Source organism: Anopheles aquasalis, chromosome 2 (assembly GCF_943734665.1).
Source record: "Anopheles aquasalis chromosome 2, idAnoAquaMG_Q_19, whole genome shotgun sequence".
In the NCBI taxonomy this organism is placed as follows: domain Eukaryota; kingdom Metazoa; phylum Arthropoda; class Insecta; order Diptera; family Culicidae; genus Anopheles; species Anopheles aquasalis.
The window spans coordinates 61,175,647-61,183,146 of record NC_064877.1 but is presented as its reverse complement, the minus strand read 5'-3'; the positions used below and the strand labels follow the sequence as shown (position 1 = coordinate 61,183,146).

At 47.7% G+C, this 7,500-nt stretch overlaps 1 protein-coding gene across 4 annotated transcripts in view; it reads right to left on the bottom strand.

Annotated features, from left to right (window-relative positions):
* LOC126569865 (LIM homeobox transcription factor 1-alpha) overlaps positions 1 to 7,500 on the bottom strand; it is a 158,025-nt gene that overhangs the window by 25,676 nt on the left and 124,849 nt on the right. For 2 of the 4 annotated variants that reach the window (XM_050227252.1, XM_050227255.1), the window contains one exon: positions 1,419 to 1,877. The gene's annotated coding sequence lies outside the window, so the exon portion shown is untranslated. Of the gene's footprint in view, positions 1 to 1,418; positions 1,878 to 2,437; positions 2,541 to 5,126; positions 5,865 to 7,500 lie in introns of those variants that run through there. The other 2 variants (XM_050227253.1, XM_050227256.1) reach the window with 2 other exon arrangements.

Here is a 7,500-nt window from a genome sequence, read left to right as displayed (position 1 = left end):
TAGCTTATCGCTCGTAATACCAAAGAGGAACATTTTAATTAAGGAACCAGCTGATCAATCAAATCGATCCCGTTCTTCGATCATGGACAGCACAAAAATACATCTTCCAGCAATGATTCGTCACAGTGACATCACGCAACATAAATAGAACGCCTTCTGCTGACGCAATGTTCCGAGCGGCAAAACGAGAATAGCACCAACGTTGACAGGCCTCCTGATAAGCTAGAATACTATGCTAATCTGTGCTAATTTCCCCATGAAAACCGAGACACAACACTTAACGGAGGCGACACAAAGGGGACAAACCTTTCCCCCTCACAAGATAACACAACATAACTGCGAACCGAGCGAACCGCGGTCCAATGTTGACCCATGGCTTATCGCACTCCACGTTCTCTGACGGCAGCTGCTGTCCACCACCCCCCGGCACGGAGCTTCATTCTCTCTGTGGAGAGCATAAACTGCAGGGAAGTGCATTCTTGCGATGCTTGCAAGCGCACACAAACACACACCCCATTCGGTGGCCAGTGGCCGTTTATCGCACTTCGCCTACAGACCAGCTGCTTGCTTATCGCCAATCGGCCCCAAAGGGGTGGCCACCCCTACGCTCGGAGTCGGAGGACTTTTATCGTGGTTGGCTCTTCACGCTGGCTCGGCCAAGTCAGGCCGCTGGGGAGGAAAGATTGCAGCCAGACGACGAACCTTCGCTTCGAACGCTCCACTCTGCCTGCATAAAACTGCAATTGCAACAGCCTGCGCCGACTGCCTTATCAGCCTGCCGCTATCTACTGGTCTGCCTACTGTGCTGTGATCATCAACTGCGGTTAGAATGTCCCACAGAGGGGCCAGCCAGTTCAAACAACAAATTGATAGTTTCACTTTGCATCGAACCGCGGTGCCACTTGGGCGGTGAGGTCACCCATCCATTCAGAGCCTTTTTTCCCTACTTTTAACTGTTTTTACTGTCCTGTCGTTTTAAGTGGAGCTCTTTTGGGAGATTTTCCTGCATTTTTATTGCTTTTCTTATGCTCTCTTCACTTGCGCGGCCTGCGGAAGGTCTTTGTTTTTAATGTCGTTTTGTGTCGCCGGCCATGCAGAGGTGCATGATGGAACCCGCATCAGGGGTTCAGCTCCATAAACCGGCTTCACGTTGCCGCGCACTGTGCGGTGGGACCTATTATTGTCGAGCGCGCTTATCTTGATTCTCATTAAAATCATATAAATATTTTCATCACCACTTCCTGGGCACTTCTCACCGGGGCCTTCTGGTTCGTTCCCTAACCGACTGCCTATGCTACGTTTCGTTGCGAGAGTTTCGTTGATCGAAGGGAAATCTTTCCTATCGTTAGTGATCTGGGAGAGGAACGATGCTCAAGGCGCTAGACTAGACCGATTTCACTTGCACAAAAAATACTTACACAATGAAACAACGAGACTGTGCACTCGAAGTTGGATTCTGTTGGTCGTTGGTGCTGTCTCAAGAAGCTTAGTTTACGATTCACTTTGTAAAGGCTGACTGAACTATTATCGAAGAACTTATGCACCAATTTTGTGAGATTCGTTTGAATGCCTTTTAACCTGTGCTTGATAACGCAGAGCTTGCACACGGTTTAAACACTGTTGCACTCTTCTTTTTCACTTCTCTTCTACATTTCTTTTCAGAAACATTCGTATTCTGCTTTCACGTCGTCACTACACTTGTCACTGGTCTGGGCGAGTTAAACACAAGCTCTTCTTAATGCACAAGTCACAAACGCTCCGCAAAAACACCAACCAAGCTGGCGGCACTTGAGGCTGCAACTCTTTGTTTAATAAGTTGAACGGTTAGGTTGATTTCTCGTTTTCTCGAACTTCTGCGGCAGCGTACTCCCGATTTCCTGGAAGAGACAAGAGACAAAGAGAAACACATTAGAAACGACGAAAATGAAGACACAATTAGGAGACGGAGCATTGTTTGAACGCGCTTTTACCGATGCGACAGGGTTCGCGTGTGGAAAGCACCATAGGAAAGGAAGGGACCCAAAACAAAAAAGGAGACGTGACAAGATGCATGATGCCGACGACGAAGGCATTGATCATGATGATGGTGATGATGGTAATGGCGGGGGGTGAAGGAATAAAAAAAATGAAAATAAAACATAAAAATCCCATCCCGCATTCAGATAAGATCGCGGGTCATGATCCCAACCCTATCGTCCGAGAACTCGATGCCCCTGCTTTGAGTTCACTGTTTGCTATCATTTAATCTGCTTTTTCTTTGTTCTAAGCTCAAAAAACTCAGAGAACATAAATAATATTCCACATTAAAAAGTCACTAAAATTAGGAAAAATCCTCTCTATTCTCGGATTCAAATAACAAACTACACCACCAACACCAAACACCAACGACGAGTCAGAGTTTTCCTGCAACTGTGCGCCGCGGAAAATGGTAAATCACCTCTTGGACTTGTGTTGTTGTCGAAAAGCGAATCCACGAGCGGAAAAATCTCGTCAGATCCGGTTTGCTTTCCGGCGCACTCGAGAGGCTGCGTCCGAATGCGCTCGTTGTCGTGAGGATACTGCCGCGGCGGCTGGTGCCAGCGTTAGACCATCCGCCGCGCGACCGGCCCGAAAAGGCAGCGCATGCGGCGGGTATGGGGGTGGATGATGCGAGCCATCACGCCTACCGAGGACGTGAGCATGTTTCTCACCGAGTGAGATGGCACGAACGCTTTCTCACTTTGCGCGCGCGTTTCTCACCAAACCACCACCAGGTGGCCCAATTAAAGGACGAAAAGAGGCCCCGGACGGGGCTGAAGGATCGAGGGTGAGCGAACCGGGATATGATGAGCGTTGATGGCATAGACGGAAGAAGCAGAAATTGAATCCTTGTCGTTTTCGATTTAAGGATTCCACATTCAACAGCTGTATGACTAATGGAAAAGGATGGAACGGAATTTCCTGAACTACATTTTTTATTCTAAAGCGAGTAAATTAAATATCCGATTTTCTTTTTAAGCAATTTTCTACGATGGTAAAAATCTGAGCAGAAATCTTTTACGAAACAATTTACGAAAGAATAACGTAATGCTCCGAAGCTAACAAACCGAACACATGGTTATTGTTACACGGTCCTTAAGCAGCAAGAATTCACTCGTTAGACACCTTCGTTGAGCGAATATTGCTCCTCACTCATTGGATTAATTAGGAGAAAAGCCGACACGCCGATTCGCCTGCTAGCTGATCCTTTGGAAAGCGACACCGTCGGTGGTGCCGACGGTACATCCATCATTTAGCCATTTAATCAGCTCGATTGATGATGTGCGACGAGAGAGAAATTATAGGAAATAGACGCAAAGACGCAGCCAATTAGTGAATGGTTTTCCAACTCGCTCGATCGCATCGTCTTGTGCCCCAAAGGCCCCTACCCCGTGGGACTACTTTCCACAGCCCATTTTTCCGGAAGAGGCGACTGGCAAGCATTACACGCGGCACGCAGCACACACATCATATCGCATCATTAACGCCGCCTGTGCATCTCCTGTGGGTGAGTCATTTTCCGCTCGTTCGCTTGCTGTACCCCATCATCGCCACCCGGTGCTTTTCCTTTATCACAAACGGTGTTTGCGCTTCATTTCTCTTCGCGATAAGAAGGCATTAGGCTTTCATCGTAAGCAATTAGTCCAAGTGTAAGATCGAATCGGGTCATCCTGAGCAGTACTAATTGATATCTTTTTTTGTTTTTGTTGTGCTCTTAATGATTGCATCTTAATCATTATGTCAATAAGAACAGTCGTTATGTGCTATAAAAAGGGTCACTGGAAAACGTGTAATGTACAGAAATTTACACTTCTTCGAGCTGCTAACGCAGGTTATCCGAGAGACACATAACAACCAACGATCGGTCTTTTCTTGACCTTCTACAAAAGATCGGTGATCGAGCGTCGTCGTTCTCCAACTAGTAATTCGTGCAATTTTGGCATCAATGTCTATACCGTCGCTCCATCTCGATTTTGAACTATCACACCCTTTCTGTCCATCCGAAATGATTAAGAACACTTTACAGACTGGGTTGTCGTTTGCCATTCTCATGACCAGCCCACCGAACCTGCCGAATGTCATGTGGTGCGAGACATTGAGATCGTCATACAACCCGTTGTGTCTGTTTCTCGATCGTACCTCCTCCCTTACGGGGCCAAAAATCCTTTTGAGAATCCTCTTCCAGAACACAGATAAGAGAGATTTGTGCATTCTGGACAGTGTCCAATTCTCATAGGCGTATGTACGTCGTATACAATCCCTGCTTCTCAACAGATTTCTCGAGTGGATTAGTTTCCTCAAGCTAAAGTATGGCTAGTACGGTTGGCTGCTAGCTCCCTGGCACGAATCTCTTGTATTATATCATTGTCGGTACTAACTTTTGACCATTAGCAGGGAAAGTTTTCCACAACTTCGATCTTTTTGTCACCTATTAGTACGTTGCTTTCTTTTATATGAGGATTCATAACCTCTCAGGCAAAAGAAACAGAAAACCGCGTCTCTAAACAATGACAAACATCTCGTTCGGACTGGGCGACAGATATCGCGGAAAATCCCATTTTCCCTCGGTCATACGGTCGTGAGCCGGCTCGCACATCACTGGTGGACTCAAGGTGCAGCATACATACACCGGGTACACATACAGCACCACCACGTCGAACGCAAAACATCGAGCGCAAACCAGTGGCAAGCTGGTCACATCCACCCATCCTCAACAGCAGCATCACCAGAAGCAGCAGCAGCAGTAATGAGTGAGGATTTTAATTAAATTAATTAAAGCATTTTGGTTTTTTCACTTCTTTCCTCCCTTCGGTCCCGCTCCTCTCCCGTCCTCTACATCACGAACACCACGCGTAATCGCTTCCTCGCTAGACAGAAGCGATGTTTGCCATTCTCGCTCCCATTTCCTCTCGCTTCGCTTACTATTGGCGCTATCTTGCTTCTTCGTTCCCGGACCGAGCGCAGCTTCCCGGCGAGACACCACCACCAACCCCACTCCACCATCTCGCGTTCAGGCGACGTTCGAGCGCGCGAAAGGATAAAACCATCCGATGATTTGGAAGCGGGAAGGGGTAGGGGTGGCAAGGAAGTTGAATAAAAAAAATTACCTTTTATTCACCAGATCACTCTCTCCCGCTCTTTCACGCACTTTGAGGCGCTTTTTCTTTCCCTCTCTTTCTTTCAATTTCCACTCACACACGATCTCTCTCTCTCTCCGACTCTCACTCTCTCTCTCTCTTCAAACTCACTCAAGTCGCTCACTTCACTCGCATCCGTGAGTGCTCATTCTTCTCGCGCAAACCACGCTCCGCGCGCGCGAAAGGAAGAAGATTTTGGCGATTTGCTTTGATTGCTTGGATCGCCCCGACACAACCCGTTCTCTGCTGCTTCCACTTCGGATACGGCACCAGCACACGACACGACTCCGTCACCGGGCGCTTGGTCGTGGGAATCTTTTTTTCTTTTTTGTTGGCACAACTTTTGCGTCGCACACGACGCGCTCGAACGAACACGATTTCACTTCAACAGCCGGCCAGCACCTTGGACCCTTTTTGTGGATAGCTTTTTACACATCCCCGTGCACTCTAATATGTGATTCCCCGGCCAGACAGCACAGGTCACAAGCACCACAATTCATCAGCATCAACGGACACAAAGCATCCGCGCGCCGCCGGTGATGATGGACGAAACTCGGCTTCTCGCGACAAACAAAGGATGCAGCGTGCTTCACGCACGGCACAAACCGGTCAACCGCGCGCAGTCACGAAATCACACACAACAAAACGGTTGTAACCGGGGTACAACGCGGATACCGGGACGAAACGGAGAACACGTGCGGACAACCGATCACGACCACGAGCGCTGGAAAACTAAAAATGAGCGCCCGTGAGAGGACTGTGTGGAGCGTCGATGGGCCATGCACGAACGCCCTGGTGAGCGGAGAGAGCCGGTTTTCTCAAATCTGTCCACTCTCTCTCTCTCACACTAGCGCGCGCCGTTGCTAGGGGCGACCGTCGCGATGGAAAAGGGTGCAAGCAAAACAAAAAAAAATGTGTTGTGGGGGGTCTGCCTCGATCATGCCACGCCGCGATCGGTTCCATTTGTCAACTGCCGCCCATCCTCTTCTTCCTCCCTCGTCGATCGGATTGATAGCTTAATGTTCACGCAATTTATGATCCACGCGGATGGCGAGGGGGAGAGCACCATTCAAAAATTAATAAAACATTCCTCATCTTTCGCTCCCGATGCCGTAACTATCAGCGAGCGGTAGCGGAAAACACGAAGACTGGAAAGTGATTAGAGTGCTACCATCACCACACAACAGTATTCAGGAAGGATTTTCCATCCCCTTTGGATGGAGTGTGCTTGTTGTCTACTGCATCTACTACCTTTTGCACCAATGCTGCGCAGACCGAGCGAGCGCGATGATGAATCCGGACGATTGACCGACAGTGGTGGGAGTGCAGAGCAAACGCGCTGATTGCAAGACGGAGACGAAGGATTCGAATCCACCCAGAGGTGCAAGGACCCTTGGTTTGGTGTGTAATTTTCAAGCAAAACATTTATTTATTCCAAATGATTTTGGCTGATGAAATGGGGAGCATACCGAGCATCACTTCAACAACTGGCCGGACGAGGGTGTCCCACTCGAACGATGCTGATGTTGGCGAAAAAAGCGTGAAATAATAAGATCACCGGGAGGATGTTTATGTCTGGGACCGTATTCTGTTTGTTCGTGGAGCAGCTCATTCGTCGTTCCGCGGACGCAACACAAACGCTTATGCACGTGAGCACGGACGAGAGCAAAAAAGGAATTCAATTTTCAACCCCTAGTCATGTGTGTAACGAATTGTGGTTATGCAGCATGGCGTAGAAATATGCGTGCTAATGTTTGTGCTGTATTTTTTTTTCTAAATGTATTTTCATAAATCCGTTTTTTTCTAATAAGCGTAAAAAAGTGGATCCTTTTGAAAACGCTTCTCTTGAGCAGAAAATAAGAAAAACGAATTCGTTTCACTCTTCACGAACGTGGAGAATCAAGTGAAACACAATAAAAAAAACGAAAAACAATTTCCAGCACGTCCGAAGAAAACGACCGGATGTAAACAGACCGGAAGTGCCACTGGACGCCACCATCAGTAGCAGCCGTCGAACAGTGGTGTGTTCGTTGCATCCTTGCATCCTTCTCGTTCTCGTAAGAACGGTCATTGACGGGCTAGAGCGTGCCCATTCACCAAACACCATTCCACGTTACGGTAAATTCGCGTTCGGTCTCGCGCACCTGCGGCGAAGGTGAATGATTGGCGTGAACCGTACAGCGGGAACGAGAATTAGTTTTCCTTCATTAAATTCGAAGATAAATCCATGTCCCGATGTTTCTCGAACTAAAGCTTTTATCAATCTTATGAAATGCAATCAAAATGGGTTTGAAATGAATTACAAAAATACATTACAAGGATCGCATTAGTATATTTTTGTATT